This window comes from Sebastes umbrosus, chromosome 5 (genome assembly GCF_015220745.1).
Source record: "Sebastes umbrosus isolate fSebUmb1 chromosome 5, fSebUmb1.pri, whole genome shotgun sequence".
Lineage (NCBI taxonomy): Eukaryota > Metazoa > Chordata > Actinopteri > Perciformes > Sebastidae > Sebastes > Sebastes umbrosus.
Window position 1 is genome coordinate 9,962,483 of NC_051273.1, and position 25,300 is coordinate 9,987,782.

The following is a 25,300-nucleotide window of genomic DNA, read 5'->3' on the forward strand; positions in this document are numbered from 1 at the left end:
ACTGCTTAATTTAATTTTCTTTTCAGTTTTAGTTTACTATAATAAACCTGGTTTCTACCAGGCAAATTCAACTCCATTTTAAATGTTGTACTACCTACTGTATATTCAGAACCAAACACAATTGAACTGGGTTGAACGCAAAATACACACTTCGTACACCAAGCTTCTCTGAATATATCTGAGAAAGTGGAGAGTTTAACTGAGAAAAAAAGACATTAAACCATCAATTTGCACCTTCAAAACTTAAATTTCCTGTACATTTTCAATTCTCTCCCTTATACTCCATTGAGTATGAATGAGTGTGAATGGTGCCCCCTGCTGACAGCTGTGTGTACAATCAGCTTTACTGTTATACTGAAGGTTGTGGTAACTTCATCACTGCAGTAGCAACAGATATTTGTCTCCAGTTGTCTTTATTAAATACTCTGTATGCAGTGTAACGTAAACCATAGAGATGTTCTTGATATGTGAAATTTTAATCTAATTATTGAGTCAGGATAGAGGAGGTCTGACCAGTGAAAGTGCAGAAGGCAAGCGCTCTAACCTGTGCCAACCAATCCATTTATCTGGGTAGGATTGTGGGTAAGGTTTGAAAGCGAAGCAGTGTCTTTAGGTATGTTTGTTTTTGTGAGCTCATGTATGGGCAACAGAGAAGTGGATGTTGTTGCAGGAGTGGTTTGAGAAGTTTTTATGGATATTTTGATTGTTTTTTGTAGCTGAAAACTCTTGCAATTCTTTATAATGGTTTAACTGCTGTATGTCTCATACTCAAAAGATAGATTATGGTTGGGCTATCACTTAAAGGAGTATCCAATATCTTGGAATTTGCGCTTATAAACTCATCCATTCAGGATGGAAGGATTTTATGCACCACAATTAAAGATTAAATGGAGGGTCTTTCCCCTTTTATCTTTAACAACGCTAATATTTTCACTTTAATCTTTCAATCTCGCCCTTAGTTCCAAGGCTTCCTGTATTAACTAACTCTCAGTGCTGCATTTAAAGGCCAGCATCAGACTGCTCTGAAGCAACAACAGCCTCCATAATACTGAGATAGACTGCTGCTGCTGAGAGCTGAAATATTCAACATCCATCCACACCTCTGACAGAGAGAGAGAGAGAGATAGTTGAGGACTTGAACTCCATTCTCTCTCCCACATCTCTTCTCCTGCTCTGCAACTCACACTCACACACATGCCAGTCTGTTGCTAAGCAACTGTAAAATAAAGCGGTAGGCTCTGAAGTCAGAGAGAGAGAGAGAGAGAGAGAGAGAAAGACCGAGAGGAGAGAAAGAGAGTTCACAAGTACCGCAATCCACTACTGTTTGTTTGGCTCTGTACATGATCCCACCACAGCTCTCAGTATACCATCTGTGGATCTGCGAGGACTTCTGGTTCTCCATCAGCCGACCAATCAGCGTCGGCTGGGAAGGCTAGGGAGGCTGAGGGGGGAGGCGGGCCCAGCGGTTCCCTAGGTTACCTGTGTGATGGACGTCCAGCCTCCTGCAGCGGAGCGCGCGGCAGTGTATCAGTGATGCTCCTGCTTCCCCCCGGAGACTGTGGAGAAATCTGGAAGAGACGGAGAGAAAACACACAAGAGCAAGAGGAATGATAATTATTTAAAGTCCTTCGCGGTCTTCCTCCTGCATCTCTCTATACTGGAAAGATGAAAACCGGAGAGCTGGGAAAAGCCAGCTAAAAGGGAGAGGAAAGGATTCCTGAAGAAAGGGGGATTTGTTGGTAAGAGAAGCCCCTCGCCACTTTTTCTCTGTCTGTCTCGACTTCACCAGTCACCTGTCCTTTGCCAGCACTGTGAATTACGGGATAGTAGGTATAAACGGGGCTTTTCTTTGGGCTGTATGTTATATATATATGTGTGTGTGTGTGTGTGGGTGAGACAGAGAGAAAAGACAGATTCTCTGCATGCTGCGTGGCTGGTAGAGGAGGTTACTGTACATTACATTGGATGCCTGTTTTACAGTATGCTTTAGCTGAGTCAAGAGCTGCTGGTCTATATGGGAAATATAGGAGCCAGTGATTAAGATGACACCCTACATATGAGCTGTGTCAGTCATTTTTGGGGCTACAGTTACAGCTGAGGCCAGGATTTCTAGGCTTGCCTACTGTATCTGCATAGGAGGAGGAGTATTAATTACATAACGCTCCATCTATACTCCTGTATCAGGGCTGTGCAGCATCACGCTGTCCCACTAGTCCAGAAAAGCTTCACTGCTATAGGCATGTTTTTTACTGTTTACCTAGAAAGACATAGAGGCAGCTTCTAGTGACATAGTCTGGAGGAATCCATCTATCTGTGTGTACTATATGTCCTGGAATTAGAAGATTTACAGTGGTTTATTGGTGTGGACAGATGTGTGAGTTAACAAGTGGGATGCAGGTGAAAAACTCTGTGTTACAGTTTGGAAAGACAATGTGACTCAGGTCTGTAAGTGCAGTGGCAGTCGTGGTAGTCGTGCCAGCTCTTCGTGCCACCAGGATTCCCTAAAACCTCCATTAGTCACCTCGGGTCAGGCGACAGCCGGCGCCTTCGTGCCCTCAGGACTCAGCTGTGCACAGTCAGGGGACTTGGCTTTCTGCTCGGCTGCTCGACCACCTGAGGACGCCTCAAACACTTTTAGGCTGCTTTTAATCAGGTGTGAAAAGTTTCATCTGCATGAAGTCTTTATTTTTTTTGTTCTGCTGTTATGTTTCGTGAAATTGACCCAATATAAAAAAAATAGATTCTGTGACGTAGAGAGGTTTCGACAGCTGAGGTACCCTGTAGGGAATAAATTATTAGGCTCTTGAATTAAGACCAGATGGAAAGTTACAGATGTGTTTTTGTACTTTTGTGAATACAGAAATGCAGCAAAATAAAATACTATACTATACTATACTCACATAAATATTATCACAGATTTAGGAAGGCACTGAAATTTAATCCAAAATACAATTAGTTTTGGATTATTCTCGCACCTCTTGATACATACACTTAATACGGGCACGTAGAGCTGAGAGGATTAGTTGATCATTCCATCAACAGAAAATGATTGGGCAACTACTTTGATGATCAAATAGTAGTTTAAGGCATTTTTCAAGTCAAAATGCTAAATATTCAGTTGTTCAATCTTCTTAAATGTGAAGAATTGGTGCCTTTCTTTGTCATATTTGATAGTGAACTGAATATTTTTGGGTTTTAGACCATTGATCGGATAAAACAAGCAATTTGAATCTGTCACACTGTCACAAGACTTGTTGGTTGCAGCATCCATATAAAAGATCTTTGATCTGGTTTAGGTCCTTTGTATTAATGTCGACAGTCTCTCCAAATACTAAATTATATATTACACAAGCAAAAACAACTTTAACAAGTCATGCAGTCATTTTTGTGTAGCATGTAGTTTACCCATTTAATTGATTCTGCTCATAGTTTTAATGCATAATCAAACCACTTTCAACAACTACTAATTTCTATAAAAACATAGTGACCCACAACAAAAACTAAAGCTAGAGTTAAGTCATTTTTGCACTGCACTGTCTTTGGTGAGATATGTTAAACAAGTTTAATTTGACTGTTTTTAACACAAAAACTCAACAAATGACAATATAAAGAATTTACTATACATCCACCAAAATTACCTGGCAGTGTAGAGACGGCTTTGAAATATCATTTAAACCATAATGTAGGGAAGAACACTTTACATATAATATAAAAGAACAGTTAAATTAATAAATAAAATGTGAGAAAGTTTTTAACCAGTTTAGTTGTTGAATAGTCAAAAAGGTCTGTGGGTAATTTGAAAAACCTGGATACGGCCCTGACTGCCCTAAAACCGAAACTACTTTCAGTCAATTGAGTTAAAGGTGCTAAGCAATAATATAACAGCAAACAACTATTTGCTAAGTAAAGATAGAGAGGAGTAATGTCTACCTGAGCAGAGAAGGAAGTCGCTCTCCCTCTGTGTGTGTCGTAATCAGAGCTTTTCTGTGCTTTATTTACGTCGCCAGGCCGGCCACGCAGGCTTTTATTGAATGTGAGTCCCACTGGCTAGCTAACCGCCGCCGCTCTGCATTGTGCTCATATGGCGGTTACAGCTGATAACGCCGTCCCGACCCATGGGGTCGTCGTGGAAGCGTAACTCCCACCCTCCAGGTTAACTCTGTTAGCTCTGTCAGCACTGTTGCCGTTGTTTGCACCATTAGCTGCTTGCTGTCGCCATGTTGAGAGCCGTGTGGAGGCAATCCTTCAATCATAGATGTGCTCTGAATTTTGAATTTAGCACCTTTAAACAAAAGCCGAGCTTAAGCTTGATTAAAACAGAAATGCATGCCTCCCGAAAAATAAAATAATTTTATCATCAAAATCCTCAAAAATTGCATTTTGTATTACATATCCAGATCATTTTAAGAAGCTAGATAGTCAATAGATGGAACTGACTTCTTTATAATACGTTTATGAAGAGGATGTTGTGCTTCCTCCGCCTATGATCGCTCTCTCCTCCTGAATGGAGACATTTTCCTTCCAACCATCTTGATGTAACTGACTCACGCTGCTCATAAAACTCTGCTCCATCTTGTCAAGTGGAAGAGAACTGACTAACATGGCAGCCTAACAGGTTTCTGAATTAGTCATAAACTACAGAGATTCTGTATACAGTTAATAGGTTTTATGAAGCTGTACAGTGATTACAGGTTTGATATCAGTGAGTCCACACGATGAATTCTGATCCTCGCTGCAGATATAAATCTACAGAATAAATCTATCAGCTTGGCTAACAGCTCAGATGGAGGCTGCGGGCTTCCTGCTTTGCTATCAGTGAGAGTTAATCAGGTATTCCTTAGCATTACGGTAGCTACAGTTGGAGGTGTTTCGGGTCTCTCGAGCTACTGCCTGTCTGCCTGCCTGCGTAGGAGGAAACATCTCATCTTCACAGCTCTGTCTACTGCAGATAGAAAAGCTTTGGGATTCGTTTCTGCTTCATTAGACTGCATGCAGAGCAGTGGCAGGGAAGATGACAGAGAGAGAAGGGGGGATGAGACAGACCAGGAGCCAGATTTGAGCCCACAACATCACAAGTACATGATATTCACCCTTAGCCCACGGATTCACTGGGATGCCCCACAGCTGAGAGCTTCTTCGAGCCAACTGTACAGTAACATAGTGATTAAATCCCTGAGTCCCTGAAAGCCTCAAATCTCTCCTGACTGAAGCTGACCGGAAAAGGTTTTGTTGAAATAAATCCTGTTTTAGCACAGCCTGTATGATCACAGGATGACAGTGTATCAGTGACAGTTTGTCAGCTGCAATGTGTCAACAGGAGGTGCTAAATTGTAATTAACGCCAAATTCAACTGTAAAGTTGTGCTGAAATTACATCTTTTAAAAGTGGGATTGAAAATCTTAAAATTCAACCAATATTGCGTTAATAGTGCACTCATACCGGGACTATTTAATGTGTCTGAAATGTCCAATGATGATTAACTAGAAAGATGCCGTCTTATTCACAATACACACATTAATACACCCACACTTACTTGTGGGGGCTCGTACTGACATAATGGATTTCTAATCTCCTAGTTTAGCCCAACTGTAGCCATCACCACAACTACATTAATCCTTTCTTGCCGATAATTAGATGAGAAGATAGATAACTTTCATGTCTGCAAGCTAAATATGAAGCTAACTAGGAGACAGTTTGCTTAGCTTAAAGACTGGAAGCCAAAAAGTAAAAATGGGACATTAAACAATACTTGCATAATGCACTTGCAAATAGAAGAAAATGAACAATGCAAAATTTAAACAGCAGCCAATATATTTAAATATGAAATACATGTGTCTGTGATTGAGAAGGTTTTGGGATGATGTGGCTTTAGACTAATGAAACTGCAGAACTGAGGGCCGTTACTGGTGTTAGATGACGCTGACACAGTATTTGGTCCATGCTCAGGAGAGGTGCATCATAGGGAGTTGCTTATGCATCATTTTTATACACCTACACATATCTAAAATGATGCACAAGACATCTAGAAAATTTAGATGTGATGGTGCAGCCTATAAAAAGAAAGTACTCTATGTAATGTGGTGTTTTCAACTGATGTCCAGTATGGTACCTGTTCAATAGTGTGTTATAGATGCATGGATTCCTGTGTGGAGGATGTGGATGGTTTTGATTTGGTGTCCAGCTGGTGTATATATACATATATACACACATATATATATTTATATCAAGATGATTATCCTGTCTGCTTTCAAGGTTAGACTCTCTTTCTAAAGGTGATTTTGTCACGATGACACTGTGTGGCCCCGACTGTATCACACTCACGCAGCACTGTGAGGTTCAGTTTTAACATCCTACAAAACGTTGCTAAGCAATATCATCCAAGAGTCAGCATGGAGGCTGCAACTGTATTTGTTGCCTGGCAACATTTGCTTATTGAACATCCTTATTGGGCTTCAGCAGTTTAATTGCTAATGGGAGATACTGGTGACACGCTGGTCCGTGTCAATAGAGTCTGAAGCAGTTTGTAATATTTGATGTACTTCGTTGAGGGGGGTTCGATTTGATCTATCTGCCTGAGGAAGAAGTGTGATGATGTTTCTGACTGCAACTGACAGCTTATATCATCACTCCCAGTAACATCATTAATCACATTGTGCAACATGTCCAAAATCCCCAGTAAATTACAAGACGTAAATCAAACTGTCTTTCCCTTCTTTCTTGGAGGAACTGTCAGTTTGAAGATTGACGGTTTCTGATAAGAACTTCTGGGAAGGTTTTACTCTGATTGAAGGACGAGGCGGGTGGCACGGTGATGCAGTGATTAGCACCGTCGCCTCACAGCAAGAGAGCTCTCCCCGTGTCAGTGCGGGTCTACTCCGGGTCCTCCTGCTTGCTTCCACAGTCCAAAGACATGCAGGTTGCCCGTAGGTGTGAATGTGAGCGTGAATAGTCTGGCGACCTGTCCAGGGTGTACCCCGCGTTCGCCCAACGTTAGCTGGGATCGGCTCCAGCCCCCCTGCGACCCTGAATAGGAAAGGCGGTTACAGATAATGGATGGATGCCATGATGGTCAGAGACTAGCTCTTCATTAGGTGGAGGGATATGATTCTGGTGCTGAGGACAACTTGATTAAAGTCTCTACACACCCATGGTTCACAGGTGTTTTCACTTTTAGCTGATTAGACCTCCTCTCAGGACTGTGTGGCTGTTTACAGATCAGACTAGAAAAACACTATTTGTGCCTCTTATGTGTGAGACATATAATTTTTCTTTCAAAACCAAGAAAGTTGCTCACTTATGATGTAAGTAAAAAAAATTACACAAATATAAAGTGATGGAAAGTAATATTAATGTAGATTAATGTACCTGATGCATCTCAATGGACAATGGGCCTTTTTTTTAATTCCGGAAATACCTTTAAAGCAGCAGTACTTATTGAAAAAAAAACAGATGCTTTATGATTTTTATGTGATAACACATTAGAGCCATAAACTGAGCTTCATTGACTCTGCTGTTGCACCTGTTAGGGCAGGACAATATACACATTTATGGTTGTTTTATGGAGATTGGTTATATCAGCAAACTGCCGGCATAGTTATGCCCTGAAGAAGAGGTCTAATCAGCTAGAATATCAGAAAACATCTGTAAACTAATCAAATTAAAGTAGGTTCAGTTCCAACTGGGGCACCCTGACCTACATATACAGACAGACAGGTTAAAAACAGTCATACAACACAACCACAGATAGAGAGAGAGACTGTTAGTAAGATGAGTTTTTCTAGTCTAAGTGTAGATGAAACATTTCCTAAGTAGTCTGGCTTCAGAAAGACTCTCTCTGTGTGTGTGTGTGTGTGCGTGTGTGTGTGTGTGTGTGTGCGCATGTGTGTGTGTGTGTGTGTGTGTGTGTGTTTGCTTGTCTGTATAGTTACTGTATGGTTGCATCATTCTCAGTAGGATTTTGAAATGGTGAGAAATGATCAGAGAGGGGAAGGAGAGAGAGAGAGAGAGAGAGAGAGAGAGAGAGAGAGAGAGAGATTAGGGAAACAAAGCTCGCCAGGTTTCCACTGATTTTTGTGACATTTTCATGGCAACACTGAAAGATATTTACCTCATCTGTCACAAATCAAGAAAGCAGCATGAAGAAGTGATGACACACCTTCAGTAAAGAGACTCTGAGAGTGAGTCACTCAAACGACGAGCTTTGAACTGTTTCCATTATCAGACAACATGGAGGCTTGTTAGTCTGTGATCACCTAACAACAGCCCAATAATCCATGTGTCTGTTTGTCCTGCAGCTTCAGATAACCAGGGTCTGTCAGATTCAATGCTGTTGTCCACAATAAGGAATCACTAAGTTCATTGGACTGCCAATCCATGTGTTTTTGATTTTATAATGACTTTTTTAGCATTACCTCTAATTCAAGATACATATATGAAATAATTTTGGCCTATCATCCCTGGCTCTCAATCACTCCTGAACTCTGATCAAACGGACAAACTAGGCAGAGCTGATCAAATATGAATCAATATTCTGTTACTGTAATGCCCATTTCTCTCCTCGAATGTTTTCAGAAACATCTTGTAGTGTACTGTTTAGCTGTCAAAAATGAGAAAGTTTGTGACCCAGCAGCCATGTTGAGATCAGTTGAGGAAATACCAAGCACCGCCCACAAGCCAAAAACATTCTGCCTACTGAAGCTTTAATGTTAAAATACACAAGTCCTGCATTCAAAATCCTTCTCAAGTAAAAATGCAAACATATTATCAGCTATATTTACTGAAAGTATCAAAAGCAAATGTACTCATGACTTAAGAAAATGTCCCCTCAACTGACATAGGCTATTTTTTATATATGATATTATTAGATTGTTAATACATTAATTTGCAAACAGCATTTTACTGTTGTGACTTGAGGAGGGTCACAAGATAAATCTGAGATGATTAATGTGGTACTTTTCTCAAATATATGCTTTTTTTGTGGATACTTTTACCTCTTTGTGCCTCAAACTTAAATTGTCAAAGATCACAAGCCAAACAGTTTGGGAGCCACTGATTCTTTTAACATTATGTATTTTTTACGTAAAATGTTGATCTGAAAGGTACCTACAGCGATCAGATAAATGTAGTGGAGTAAAAATACAATATTTGTCCCTGGAACGCAGTGGAGTAAAAGTACAAGGTAGCATAAAAGAGAAATACTCAAGTAAAGTACCTCAACCTGTACTAAAGTACGGTACTTGAGTGAATGTACTCAGTTACTTTCCACCACTAATTATCTGCACCTGTTTCTGCCATATGAAGAACACGGTGCCTCTCCATCAGGAGCTCACCTGACTTCATGAGGCTGAATCATGTTGGGATTAATTTTGCATTATAATTGTGCTCCAGGGCGTACATAACACAACAGGCTATGGAACAAAGGGCTGCTACTGTATGTTTACAGCCGTGCAGTTTCTTTGTTTATATCACCAAATGTCACAACAACAAACAAAACAGAAGTTCGCCCACAAAAAACATTTTATTTAGTTTGATATACAGAAAACAATTAATGGAAATCTAAGAGCAGGAGAGTGTTCATCGTTTATTAAAAGGAGGAAATAAACTCACTTTATGTGGGTTAAATATAAATTCCTTTATTGTGATTGATGATCAGTCGAATGCGTGTTCCTCCTGTTGACAGTGGAGACAATCAAATGCTGTCTGTTGAGAATCAATATATTTTAGATCAGGACAAGCAATCAAAAACGCTTCACTGAAGATCTAAAAATAAAGCTGCAGGGGTGGAAATCCACCTGACGTGTGTGTGAGTGTGCCTCTGCATCTAATATCTGCCAGCAAAAACACAAAACCCACTTATAATGACTAAAGTTTAGAGAGGCAGACATTCTGCACCAAATTACATGACAGTTGTTGAGATATTTCAGTGTGGACCTGACAGACATTACCAACCCCAGAGCCTCGCCGCTAGCCTGGCTGAACTGTTGTGTTTCTCCTTCTGTGATGGTCGATTGGTGTTTCTGTTATTCTTGAAGCAGTTACATTTTTTGATTTGGAAATCAGTCAGTACTGAATGGTCTTAGGAGCTCCATACAAGTCACAACATTAATATCTTTAAATGTAAAGCTTTTAAAACCAAAGAGGTCTCATCTATCCATCGTCTTTATTTGAGTTTCAGATAAATCATTTGTGAAACCTGCAGAAACCCTGACTCCTCTCCTCCTCTCTCCTCTGTTCCATCTTCTCGTTCTTCTCCTTTCCTTTTATTTCATTTGTTTCCTTTCTTTTCTTCTAATTTTCCTTTCCTCTTTCCTCTCCTCTTTGCTCTTCCTCCCTTCCCTATCCTCTTTTGTTTACTCATCTCCTTTCTCCTCTCCTCCTCCTCCTCCCCTCTCATCTCATCTCCCCTCACCTCTCTGCTCCTCCCTTCTCCTTTCCTTTTCTCTCCTTTCCCTTTTGTTTACTTGCCTCCTCTCTCCTTTCCTTTCCTCTCCTTCCCTCTCCTCTCTTATTTCTTCCCCTTCTTTTCTTTTTCTCTCCTCTTTTCTCCTCCTCTCCTCTCCTCTCCTCTCCTCTTCCTCTTCCCCCTCTCCTCTCCTCTTTTTCCTCCTCTCCTCTCCTCTTTCTCCTCCTCCTCACCTCTCCTCTCCTCTTCCCTCTCTCCTCTCATCTTTCATCTAAAAGTCAAAGTCCTATCATCTTTCTCCTCTCCTCTCCTCTCCTCTCATCTCCTCTTCTCCTCCTCCACATCCACCTCCACCTCCTCCTCCCCTCTCCTCTCCTCTTTCCCCTCTCCTCTCATCTTTCATCTAAAAGTCAAAGTCCTATCATCTTTCTCCTCTCCTCTCCTCTCCTCCCCTCTCCTTTTCTCCTCCTACACATCCACCTCCACCTCCTCCTCCTCCTCCCCTCTCCTCTCCTCTCCTCTCCTCCCCTCTCCTCTTCTCCTCCTCCACATCCACCTCCACCTCCTCCTCCTCCCCCCCTCTCCTCTCCTCTTCCCCCTCTCCTCTCATCTTTCATCTAAAAGTCAAAGTCCTATCATCTTCCTCCTCTCCTCTCCTCTCCTCTCCTCTCTTCTCCTCTCCTCTCCTCTCCTCTCCTCTCCTCTTCTCCTCCTCCACATCCACCTCCATCTCCTCCTCCCCTCTCCTCTCCTCTCCTCTCCTCTTTCCCCTCTCCTCTCATCTTTCATCTAAAAGTCAAAGTCCTATCATCTTCCTCCTCTCCTCTCCTTTTCTCTCCTCTCCTCTCCTCTCCTCTCTCCGCTCCTCCTCCTCCCCTCTCTCCTAGCTGCAGCTCTGTAGGTTACCATAGCACCCGAGAGAGAGAAAGTCAACCCACACAGAGTCTCCTGCCTACCACTCATTCTCTTCCTCCCTCTTCTTCTAGTCTGCCATTGTGTCTTTTCCTCTTGCTCTCTCTCTCTCTGTCTACCTCACCTGTCTCGCTGTCCTTCCTGTCTCCTGCTGTTTTCCTCAGCACGACGCCTTTAACGTTTATTAATATTGTTTACGTCTCACAGGGAATTTTGTACAACTGTGTTCACCTGAGTGTGTGTGTGTGTGTGCAGGCTTATATGCATAGATGCTTGGTTATGAATATGCAGATATGTTCTGCCCAACATGACAACTCAGCCTCACTGTCCGCCCACACACACAGGATGCCCATGGACACACACAAACACACACACACACACACACACAAATCCACAGGAGAGAGTGGGCTCTGACTGGGTCCTCCAGACTCTCCAAAGTTGTTGACAGTTGCAAGCTAAAGCGAGCCGCTAATGTGTGTAATGTGACATCTTCTGTTTTCTTTGTTTGTTTGTTTTTCTGTCTTGTTCTTTCTGGCTAGTTTAAGTGTTGGTAAGTGCTGTGTCTGTGTAAATGCTAACCGAGCATTCATTGCAAATTTGTGTTAGTCATTGTTTGTAAGGTTTGTGATTGTGTGTATTTGAGAAAGAGAGAGAGAGAGAGAGAGAGAGAGAGAGAGAGAGTGAGTCATCTGAGAGCCGACCATTAGCCAATTAGATGAGGCGGTTTGGAGTTGCAAGTGAACGACAGCCTGCGGTTATAACGTTAAAGCCAGTTTACGTGGACGACTATATAGTGTCATGCTTGTATGTGCGTGATAGTCAACTCAATTTCTATAGCCCAGAATCACAAATGTGTCTCAGGGGGCTTTACAACTTCGGCAACATAGAACAGCCTCTGTCTTAAAGGGGAACTCCAACTATTATACACATCAAAGTCTGTTTACAGGTCTTAAGCTGGGGACACACCAACCCGACATCAGAGAACTAGCGGCGACTAAGGCCGCCTGTTGCGTCGTCTCACGCCGCCTTTGTTTTGGCCGACAAGAACACACCGCAAAGACTACAGCCGACGCCAGTTAGCACGGACGTTCTGCTCCTGTGTGAGAGGAAATAACTCCCCACACCAGCAGGTCACGGTAGTCTGTATTCGTCATTCAAAAAGGGGAAACCGAAAGACAGAGGTCACAGGATATACAAGCCGTTGTTATGATACGTACATGCAATAAAGCAGCGTTTGCCGACCGTTTTCACACCGCTCTCCCTCACCACTTAGCTTCATTCAAGATGGCCATGTCGTTGTGAAAATATCCGTGTGTTGGAATGATCAGATGAGATGAAGATGAGAAAGGAGAAGAGCCTTCTGTGTTTTTCCTCTAGACTTTACTCGTTAGCTTGCTTTCCTCACGTCCGTCTCTCTTCTTGTGCACTGATTCGTTTAAGCTGAACCGCCAATCACAGTGATTTCTCTCACAGACGGGCACCACCACCGATTAAACATGCAGAATCACCCGAAAAACCTCCGACACTGGCAGACTAGAGCCAACGATGCAGGACACACCGCAAAAACTAGGCCGACAGACGCTCATCAACGGCCCTAAACTGTCTGATGGCTGACAGTCGGCTTGGTGTGTCAGGGCCTTTAGGAAGTACCACTGCATATCTGAGTTGTATAAAGCCTTTGTGACTCCAGAGGGAGCTGTGCAAAGTCTGATAAATGTCCTCAAGTGATGTTACTCCATGGAATTCTGTTAAACAACTTTGAGTGAGGGGAAAGAGAAGAAAACAGAGGGGAGGACAAAGAGGAATAGAGGAAGGACATGAGGTAAAAGAGAGGAAACCAGTCTGCTATGGCAGTCCATCCACTGTCCTTCCCAGTGATCTTTCACAATACCATCTGCTGTCTGCTCCATTCAGTATTTACTGTATTAAATAATCTATGTGGCCTGACGATCGGCAGGATGCTGCACTGATGAATATTGGTTGAATGTCAAATTCAACCCGTTCTCTCTCCCAAGTCGTCAAATACCACCGTTTGGTCAGTGCCCCTCGGTATTGGAAACCGACGCACGGAGGCGCCCTTTAGTGACAGTTTGTGACGAAACGGGCTTTCAACTAACTCCAATGTAAACCCACCTGTGGCGTTATTTGACGGTCGGAGCAAGTGATGTAGTATTAATAACGTGAGAGTCCGCTCGGGGCGGGAGGGGTGGTAGATGCTTCAAACAAACACTAGACTTATGAGTTTATGTCCCGTGTGAAACTAAAATTAATGTTGTCTTATTTTGTCATGTCAGTCTTTAGTCACGTGACTCGTCAGTATTGTCAGTCCCGTGAGTCAGGTGAGTCAGTCAGTGATTTTGACGTCAACCACGAACGTTTCCTAACCCTACATAAGTGGTTGTGTTGCCTAAACCTAACTTCCTGTCAAAACGGAAGTTTATTTTGAAAGGACACTATGCATGTAACGAGCGTATATTGACACGCCGTCCCTTGTCCGTCCAAAAGTAACGTAAGAAGGGGTACCCCGTGCGTCGGTCTCAAGGTGCCAAGGTACACTGACCGAACGGTGGTATTTTGCGAGTTGGGAGTGAGAATGTGTTGTCGAATTTGGCAAATTTGGTCAATCCTGGAAACCAAAAAAATGAAAGAATATCATTATCTACATAACACACATACAGATTGCATTGTTTTTGAGCACTGGTGGTGATGTTTCGATGAGCAGTTCCCCGTTTTGATCTTTGCTCTATACTAGTCCCACATATGAAGTAGTACATGTACAATGCAGGTTTCAAAATGTCCAAAAATTGGCTTTAATATGTTTTTTTTAGGAAGGTTAGACCTGAAGGAAACAACACTATATAAATATACCTTTCAAGGGCACCATTCATTTTTTTATTTTTCTTTGCCACATTTTCTTTTTCACAGTCGTTGTCATTTTGGAGCCTAATTATTAAATGTAGTGACGCATCGTGGATAGATTCGGTTCAGGCCTTCAGCAAAGGTTTATGTTGTTGGTGTTTTAGCATCAAATATAAAAAGCGTTGTGAGGGGGCGTGGGCTGTCCTTGGTCAGAATGTTAATGGAGTTTTGCTCGGTTGTTCAGCACAAACAATGCCACAGGTGTGGGTAGGAAGAGAGAAAACATGTGTCATCAAATGCAGCAAGTAAGTTAAAAACACAGCTGCTTCCTTGCTGATGTGTTTAAAGTAACTAGTGCGTGTATGGAGTGTGTAAGGTAGGAGTTAGGCGTTAATGATCACAGATTACAACAGGTTACCAAACAGCTTCTGAACATGTGTGGACAGTCGAGAGTCATGTAGATGACAGTTTGGAGAAGTTTGTTGAAATTTTAACACGGCTGTGGATTTGTATTTGTGTTTATTTAACCTTTATTTAACCAGGCAAGTCAATTAAGAACAAGTTCTTATTTACAAAGGCGGCTTAGCAAAAGGCAAAGCCTCTTGTATGTTAATGAGTTGTTAGGAAATGATCGTGGCGAAGCATGAAAGGTTTGATCATTGTGACAGATTAAAGGCTTTAAGGTGCGCGTGCATGCGCTTGTGTGTGTGTGTTTTTGTGTGTGTATTCCTGCGCATGCAGCCGGTGAAGCCCTGCTTCCAGTGTTGAATATCACATTGATTATAGATGGATGTGTCGTAATCACTTTGTGGACAAAAATCGTGTCCCCACTAGGCTAACTGATTTATTTTAAGGTTAGGCTTTGGCTTTTGGTTTAGATCAGAACAGTGACAGTTAAACAGTTTCAGTGTATGACTGATTTTACGTGTTCATCAGAGTGACGGCCTTGAACACATGTATTTCTACACATTTCTTGATGTAAATGCTCGTATGATGTTCTAAACAAGCTGCTGACTTGCTAGCTGAGTGGTCACTGTCTCAATGGCATTTTTACATTATTTAAAGTCAATATGAAATGCCTTTTTAACCCCATTTAAAATCACATCCCGGTCTTATTGTACACCTATTTAACAATATATGCAATTTATTTTTTTACAAAAAATCAATTTCTTCGTATTTGTATATCAAGATTAGGGCTTTCAAAGTGAACACGATAGTAACGCGTTTAAATGCCACTAATTTCACTAATGCATTTACACAACATGTGATATTCTGTTGTAAAGCTAGAGTGAAGATACTGGCATCATGTGAAACTAGAAAACCTAATAAATCCAATGGTACCAACCATGTCATACTAGCTCGTCACAAAGGAGGCTAAGTAACGCAAAACTGGCCAGCGCCCATCAGCTGGAGCACACTTTCTCACACAATTACAGTATGATAATCACATGCAGTTTGGGGCAAGTCATAGTCAAGTCAGCACACTGACACACTGACAGCTGTTGTTGCCTGTTGGGCTGCAGTTATGATTCAAGCATATCTTTTATGCTAAATGCAGTAGCTGTGAGGGTTTCTGGACAATATTTGTCATTGTTTTGGGTTGTTAATTGATTTACAATATTAAAGATATACATACATTTGCATAAAGCAAGCATATATGCCCACTCCCATGTTGATAAGAGTATTAAATGCTTAAATACAAATCTCCCTTTAAGGTACATTTTGAACAGATAAATAATGTGTCATTAATTTGTGATTAATCACGATTAACTACGGACAATCATGCATTAATCGTGATTAAATATTTGAATTGATTGACAGCCCTAATCCAAATCAAATGATTTTTTTCTTTCTGTGAACCAAATATGATGTGTGATTACATAAGCTAGTACCAACCAACTTCAAACAATATTATCATGACATCCATCCATCAATCAGTCGGCAACTTTTAGCGACAAAGAAGCTGTGTGTGGATCCACAGTCCTCTGTAGCTCCGTATCGCGCTACAATCTAAGCCTGCCCACTTTTTAGCGGTCCAATCAGATGCAAAGGAGTTGATTTAAATCCCTCTTGTAACTGTAGACCGCTCAAATATTCCGTTTCACTGGGGGATACTCACAGTAGAGAAGCTAAAGACGCTCTAACTTGTGTTTCACTGGGACTTTATACATGGAGTGAACGTGACCTTTGATCATTTGAACATGTCTGATTTGTGAAATGTACTGAAACGATTTGTTAAATAAATACAGCAGGTTATGGAATATACTAAATGAGATGGATGGATAGATAGATAAAACTTCCTCTCCTCTCTTCATCACACTCCTCTTTTCCGCGCTCTGCTCATTAGTTTCCATGGTAACAGAGTGTTGCTGAGCTGGTCGTCAGGCTGCCCACTCAGCCCGCACAGTTCTCAACACACACACACACACACACACACACACACTCATTCACCCATAGATACACTCACACATAGAGACACACAAATATGTATTACAGTTGCATTGACTCAAGGACAAACAACACAACTCACAATAATCACACACACACACACACACACACACACACACACACAAGCTATAAGCTACAAGTGCTTTGCTGTTTTGAGGCTTTTATACCATGAGAAGGCAATCGTTCGCAGTTTGTGTGCGTTCATGTGTTTGTCTATATATCCTCCCAAAATAGAGACAGAGGGACATTTTTTAACCCTTTAGCAATAGTTGGGTCAGTGGTGAGATGCCTGCAGTTGGTCCCAAACCCGGACATATACAGGCACAAATACATCTATATTCCTATCAAGTTGGTCCTCAGAAGGATAGAAATCCAAGTAGCACACACATGCACAAAAGTGAGATACTCAGATATGGTGTGTATGGGGTAGCTAGCCCACTCAGAGCGCTGCAGAGACAAAGACAGAAACAGAAATACCAAAGTAGGTTAGAGCAAAGCATTCTGGGATAGCAGGATACCCCCTGGGCTTCTGCAAGAGGCTCTCTTTCTTTCTCCCTCTCGCTTCTTCTAGCTCTGACTCTTTCTTACACTTTTTTTTTTGCTTTATTTCTCTCTTTTGTATTCTTTCTCCTCACTAATTTCATCGTTTTATGCTAAAAACACAGAGGTGGGTGTTTTTGGCATGTTTTTTTTCTGCAAGTTAATTGCTGCTTTATTTCATGTGCAGGAGAGAGAAAGTGAAGAGAACGTTTTTTTAAACCGACTCAAAAGTTGTATTTCTAAATCTGCTCTTAATCTTTATCTCTGTTGAGCCTTTTGTAACCTTGTAACTTGGTGATCTTTCATCCGTCCCCTTCTGTAACACATTCATATAGCTGTATTGTCAGTTTCTTGTTCCAGTTTCTGCCACTGTGCGGAGTCAAGACAAACATTACATCTCTTCTCTGGGATGAAATACTCAAAGACATGCCTTGATGTTTTATCAATATCTGATATTTCAGGTGCTTTCATCATTACAAATCAACTTGTTGTTAGCATTCCTCACTGGAAAAAGAGCTTGTTACTCTATGTTCAAGATTTCAGAGGGCATCAGTGGTAGTACATTCACTCAAGTACTGTACTTAGCTACTAGCACTTTACTTTCCATTTCCATTTCATTCTACGCTACACTTCTACTCCACTACATTTTGGAAGCCAATATTGTACATTTTACTCTACTACATTGTTTTTGCTAACTTTAGTGAGCCTACTAGTTACTAGCAGATTCAGATTATTAATACAAACTATAACTCAAGGAATACATTATGATGTATTATTATGAATTAAGCCTCCCGGCAGTATATAAAGTAGTTGAAATTGGCCCCACCTTTACCAGCTGCAACATTTGTAACGCCCACACATTAATGCATCCCTAATTAGAATCCAGTGATATAATACTGTATATGTATATATATATTTTGAATGTGGGACATTTACTTGTAACAGTATTTTTACACTGTGGCATTGATATGTTTACTGAAGTAAAAGATTTGAGTCCTTCTTTCACCACTGGAGGGCATGTGTGCTTTTGTCAAATACAGACCTGCACTGGATGATTGAGCCTCCAGCACTATACAGTATATAGTTGGTCACCAAAGCCTTACGTATAGTGCCAAGTGCCAACCATCTCTGACCTTATCCCACAGTATAACTATTTCCTGTAACTTTACATACTGAAAAAACTAGGCCGACGGACTTTCACTGACGGCCCCAAACTGTCCGACAGCCGACCGCCGGCTTGGTGTGTCAGAGCCTTAAAACAAATGTGCCAAAATATCCAAAAAGTAGATGGCCCCTTTAATTATTCATTGATTTGGTTTCATGTAAAGTCAAATTATTCTCAGACTGGAACAAATGAAGCCAAGAGGTAAACACAGGGCCACTCGGTCTAATCAGAGCTGTCTGTTTCTTTAATCTTTTCTTTTCTTCTGCCACCGTTAGCATGTTCCCAACACGTATCAACACTTCACAGCAGTTTATTAAAGAAATAAATCACCTCCTGGTGACAGTAGAGCAGTTAATTAACTTAGTAGCTTTTGTCATAAACGTTTAATCATTCATTCATACATTAATTTAGTTTCACTCACTGATTCATTCAGTTGATTTCATTCATCCGTGCCTTTCTTCCTCTTTCTCTGTCTTTGTTTCCGTCAGCAGATTGTAGGGAAAAACAGATGAAAACAAAGAGATGGGCAGAGAGAAGGGAAAGATGGATGGAGCAGAGGGAGGAAAAGCTCGTTGGTTGGCAGATCTGTTAGGAAATCTAGTGAGTAGTTGAAGAGTTGCTGGCTTGATCCCCAGTGCCTGACCGTGCCCACTACAACGCTTTGAATTACAATGAAACTCCCGAGGGATGCTTTCTATTCCTCGCTAAAGGAGGCTTAATTACTAACAGGTTTTATTAGTGTACGCCATTAATAAACAATGCCTCACCTCCTGACTGTAAAGCAACCTGTCAATACAAATATGTTATGATGCATTTAAGGTAAACCAGGACAGTAGCTCAGATTAGTTGCATCACATTTATATCCGTTGATTTCTTTTATTTTTTAAAACACTTCAGGCTGTCAGATTTTTGCTGACGGTTTTATCAGATAGGAACTGGAACTGTAGAGTTAACAACCCACCATGACTTCCCTTTCTGCTTACATGAGTGAAGACCAAAAAGCTCATTCTCCAAGGTATCATTACAAGGTTTTTTGTATTCACCATGCATGCAACATGCCCTGTGAATCTATACATTCACCCTGAGGAGAGGAGAAGAAAGGAGAGAAGAGGAGAGGAGATAGGAGATAGGAGATAGAAGATGGGAGATGGGAGATAGTAGTTAGGAGATAGGAGATAGGGGAGAGGAGAGGAGATGATAGAAGACAGGAGAGGAGATAGGAGATATGAGAGGAAATAGGAGATAGGTGATGAGATAAGAGATAGGATAGGAGATGAGATAGGAGAGAGGAGATAGGATAGGAGATAGGAAGAATCAAGGGAATATGGGGCCATTGTTAAATTCAAAGGAAAGAAAACGTAAATGACAAAGGAGAGAAGAGTAGAAAGAGAAAGGAAGGGGAGATGAAAGGAAATTAGAGATGAGAGGAAAAGAAAGGAAAGAGGAGATGAGAGGAGGAATCACAGGGAGTATGGGATCATTGTAAGTTTCACCGCCTTGGGCGACACTCTCCATGCATCCCTTCTCACGTGGCTCTTGCCCTCCCATCTCCTCCTTCTCCTTGTTCCTCAATCTCCTCTACTCTACACCCCCCCCCCCCCCCCCCTCCTCCTCCCTCCTCCATCCTCATGTCCCTCCCAATCAGGCAGCAGCATGCAGATGATGGGATGTATGGATTGTTTTCTCTCTCTCCTCCTCCTCCTCCTCTTCCCATCTCATCACCCCAGTAATGCACGAGAAGAATGCATCTGGCTTTATGCCTTACATTTATGTGTGTGTATGAGTGTGTGTAGATTGTGTTGTCGTTTTGTGTATATATGTGTGTGTGTGTGTGTGTGTTTCTCTGTGTCAGCGTCCCAGAAAAGGCGGACCTCAGGGAGTTGTGCTCCACTTTCACTCCTTTATTAATTCACCCTTCGCTCCCACTCTGTTTGCCAGGATGGACGGGATGGAAGGAGGGAGGAGGAGGAGGAGGAGGGTGTAAAGAGGAAAGGGAGGACAAATGAACGAGTTCAAAGGAGAGTCAAGACTTGCGTTCAGAAATTACAGAATATTAAGTGGAAATTAGACATGAGGGTACGGTGTAGTATTCTTTGTGTCTGGCTTTTATAGACACTGTAGTCTGACTCACCGGATGTAGACTGTAGATATAAGGATGCCATTGGCAGCATATTTCACACGGCGTTCTCCTCTACTACCGCTATCTGTGCTTCCTAATTTGAAAGAGCACCGTCGCTGCATCCTGCGCTTAGCGCCGCCCAAGATGACTGTGATTGGTTTTAAAGAAATACAAACAAGTCTGAATGTTTTTTTCCCCCCTATACCAGAATGATAATGTGTGGAACCATTTTGGTTATTTTAAAAAGCAACCAATTTTCACCACCAATCACTCCTCACATCCTTGAGAAACTGCAGCTTTTCATCCAAAACGAGGCACTGGCTTTGTTTCTTTTTTTTCCACAGATAAGAACAGGGTGAAGCGGCCAACAGACTGTGGGTGGGCAGGGGAGTCGGCATTCAGAGTATGTAGAGAGAAAAAGACTTTGTCTGTGGGAGCTTTTTGAAACTGTGGGGAGGTTCACAGAACAATTTCCTTCCGTTCGTTTCTCTGTTCCTCCATTTATTCGGTGTAAAATCTCAGATGCAATGAGGAGATTTTGAGGATGCTTTAAGGAAAGATGCTCATTTCACTGCTGTATTCCTGCTCTGTCAAAACTAAATGACTTGTTAATTGATTGAGGGAAAACTGCTAAGTTTGTAAGGGACTTCATAATTAATTTTTCCCTTGTGCATGGGTTAAACGTTTGCCATTAAAGGCTTGTACCCAAAGTCTGTAATGTTGTTATTAAGGACCAGTGGCGTATTTTTATTCAAAGGTCACTGTATCCTGACAGTAGAGCATGAGACAGGTAATCTGAAACAAATCATGTGTCCTCTCCCTTTAAGGTACATTTTGAACAGATAAAAAAATGTGTGATTAATTTACGATTAATCGTGATTAACTATGGACAATCATAAGATTAATCACGATTAAATATTTTAATCGATTGACAGCCGTAGAGATAATGTATCACCAGTGATACTTAACACAAACATGAGAGACTCCATGGACTGTAATGGTGCTCAAAATCACAAGGGTCACCAGCATGAATTAAAAAGTTCAGCCCTCAGACGACGAGTTGCATCACCCACTATGATAGTAGAGAAGACTACTATAGCAACAGTAACAATACAAAAAACTAATAGTGACAACAAAAGGATATGGCTGGTAACAGAGATACTAATATAGAAACAGTGAGAGTGTACAGAATGCAATTTTAGGCTGCAAAGAGGCTTTTGTTTTGAAAGAGGAAGAATAATTGACAAGTCTGAAATTACATGGTGGAAGGGAATAAACTCTCTCTATAGAATACAGTATATTTATATACAATACTTGTATGTGTGCTGGTATCTAGGCTAACCCTCTCTTTCTTTCTAATCATAATCATACATTCGACAGGCCTTTGTCTCCATAACGAACCTCACAATGACTCATGCTACATCGCCATGGTGACGAGCATCTCCACATTATTGGATGTCATTTGGATTGCTTGGACAGACAAACTGACACGCAGGCAGGCAGGCTGCTGCTGCTGTCATCTCATTGTTGTTTCGACTTACTGTTCATCTCGCCACGGGTGAAAAATAATTTTTCATTACCGAGCAATAATTCCATTTCATTTGTGGTCTTTAGAGATTTAGTTTGGTGTTAATGAACTGACTGTAAACGAGGGAGAATGATGTACAGGTTTTGTGCTGAGGGCACCAGTAGTCACAGCAATGTAAAGAGTCCAGTTTTAGAACATTCTCAATATAAATCAATTTAAACTCGTCAAGAGTCACTTTGCATAACTGTCGTGGAGTGCTCTTCAACTAACACCATCATATGTCTACAGATGCTAGTTAAGTGTGTGTGCATGTATGTGTACATGTGCTTATGTCTGCAGTGGAAAAAATGAAATAGAAACTCTCACGAACCCAGGAACAACAGCTGTCAGTGTGTCAGTGTGCTGACTTGACTATGACTTTCCCCAAACTGCGTGTGATTATCATAAAGTGGGCATGTCTGTAAAGGGGAGACTCGTGGGTACCCATAGAACCCCTTTCATTCACATATCTTGAAGTAAAAGTTCAGGAGACCCCTTTGAAAATGGCCATTAGTGGCATTAAATCGGTCTAATTAAGACAGCCCTAATCAGTTAAACAACAACAACAGCATAATATCAAAAATGCAATTAACCCAGTTGTAAATATATCTTAAGACACTATCTAAGAAGTGGTGAAAGATCTATAACGCCATGTTGAACTCAAAATGTAAATGTGCACCTACTTTCTAGACAACTGCTCATTAGGATGTTAGGCCTGATAAAAAAAAGAACTCAAAGCCTTATAATGAACAGTTTTGCATTTCATTTCTTTTATAAATAATTTATTTTCAGAGGAAAAATAGCAAAATCGATGACTTGGACAATGATTAATTGCTATTATATTTATTTTTTCTTTTGAGTTTGATTGATTTTCAGTGCAAAAAAAAAGCCCAGATAAGGCTTTTATTTGCGCTGATCAGTGTTAGAACTACAATTAAAAGGAAAAAACTGTATCATAGTCTGAGGAGTGCTGGCAGAAGGCAGATAAAAGAAATCACACGATGCAGGGACAGAAAATCATTAGTGTAACCTTTCATTTTACTCTTGACTGAAGACTGCTATTGTCTTCCATCAGTGCCAAATAGTCACTTTGTTATTACCCAGATGTGACAAAGCATCAACCCAACACTGTCACACTGAGATTGTATGCATGTTTTATCTTAACTGTTTGTGTTAATAATGAAGAGAGACAAGTATTTTCTTTTTTAAGTGACAAAGGAAAGGGGGTTGAAGTCAGCACAAAGCTTTTATTGTAGTTTGGGGATTAGTCAATTATAATATATCCAGTTTTTTACTGTTAATATTTTGACAGTTCCCCAGTCTTTGTTTTTGGTTTTGATGCAATCAATAAATACTTTTATATTCTTGCTAAAAACGACAGGCTGTCGAATCCTGTATCTAAGCACCGATGCTCAAATAAGGGCATTACAACAGTTAAAAATGGAGGCAGGCAATAAAGAAAAGATCAAGTTGCATAACTGGAAAGTTGATATTTTCTGTACTATGTCAATTCTGTGATAAGTGAAAATCCTCCCTCAACTACTGCTTAACAACCGTAGCGATGGCAGACCTGGATTGGATTTCTCCACATGTTGAAGCAATGTGCATTGGGTGATAGTAAGAGTAGTCCGCATAGCCAGACTTGTCCCCAGTGCTAAAGAAAGGTCTGGCTCTACACATTATCATTCTGATATAAGGGGAAAAATGGGAGGCATGTTTTTGTCTGTCTCTATCTGAACTCAAGGACGCATTCATTCAGAAATAACTATGAATTTCTTTGGTAAATCTGCCCCCCCGTTGTCATTGTAAAGTGCTGTAAAGGCTTGTAACAACTGTAATAAGGGGGACCTTTGAGTTAGCAAAGGGTTAACTGATTCACAAAAACGTGATTTTCTCTTTATTGTCTGTTCGCACAGGAAACCTACATGAAGACGGCACAAGAAGATTCATCGAGAAAGCCGCTACTGACTGCTTAACCGAACGACAAACAGACACAAACATGTTCAGCAGAGTTTGGTACCCATAAGGCCTTGCGGGGGGCCCAGTGGGTTGGGTTACAAGGAGGCAGAGATGAACCTGACCAACCACAGGCCGTCACCTGGGGATATAAGCTCCACCCACCACTGATCTTCAGGGTGACTGACAGCTGGACCAACGCCTCATACGCCGGCATCTGAACCTTCATTGGCCCACAGTACAGGTAGGAAACGAGGGGGGAAGGAGAGGAGGAGCTTTTGTATCACAAGTTCTCAAAGTTGTGTTTGTCCGTATCAGCAGCTTTCTTAATTATCACCCTGACTAAGGTGGGGGGTTTGATGAAAAGGGGAGCTGAGGATGAGGTGTGGGAGGTAGGAGGGGCTAAAGAGGTTTAAGATAGCGAGGTAAATGGGTAGGAGGCGTCGACCACATCTAAAACAGTGTTTATACCTGTTGCCTCCTCCTGGCTGCATCCCACTGCCTCCCCAATCTTCATCCAAGAAGTCTGTCTTTTGTTGTCTCAAAGCCATCATAAGATTGTGGATAATGGCGCACACTTTCAGACAGTGTGTCCTTGAAAGTATTCGTGATTGAACATAATTGTGTGAAGTGTGAATCAAGCTTAAGAGAGACGTTCAAACCCTGCATACTTTTTCACTTCTGCACTTGCACAATTGCTCTTTGTTTGATTGTCGGTTTTGGAAAGTTACAAAAACTGTTAGACACAGTTCTTCCAATGCAGATTCATTTGAAGCATTGCTGAGGCTCTTCTGCCCTCACGTAGCTGTACAGCTGCAGTCAGCTAAACACGCTTCTAGTATAAATTGAAGACAGCAGTTGGCCTTTGAGTTGTTTTACTGGAAGCATTTTTTGAAACTGTGAAAACAGTATTGGGAAAATAAATTCAATGCTAGGGATAACAAATAAAAAAAAAAAAAATGAAACTTTAAACAAGAGTTGGACCGAAGTTACTGTAAAAATGAAATAGTGCAGAAACAAGGAAACTAAATTCACAAAAGTATAGACTTGAGACCTGTGAAAGAACAACATTAAATCATCAAAGAACGTAAATTACAGTGATTTAATCTAGTACACAAAGAGTCCACAAGAGTAAAAGTAAAAAGAGTAAACTACATAACAGTTACCTGCCTTCACATAATAAGAAATTTGCTCTTCGTTCACCGCGAGGTAGGGCGCACAGCCCGGCAGAGGCAAACTGCAGCGCAGGTATAATACGCCATCAAAAAGTATGCAAGGAACGCCATTCACTGTTTCTAGGCAACAACAACAGTTGCAGCTGTTATCTCATTG

General features: G+C 41.3%; 1 protein-coding gene across 1 annotated transcript in view; it reads left to right on the forward strand.

The window, feature by feature from the left end:
- The first annotated feature begins 1,295 nt into the window (after positions 1 to 1,295).
- Positions 1,296 to 25,300, forward strand: part of lrrc7 (leucine rich repeat containing 7) — a 137,882-nt gene continuing 113,877 nt past the window's right edge. Inside the window, exons 1-2 of the mRNA XM_037769360.1 lie at positions 1,296 to 1,739; positions 23,929 to 24,212. The gene's annotated coding sequence lies outside the window, so the exon portion shown is untranslated. The remainder of the gene's footprint in view (positions 1,740 to 23,928; positions 24,213 to 25,300) is intronic.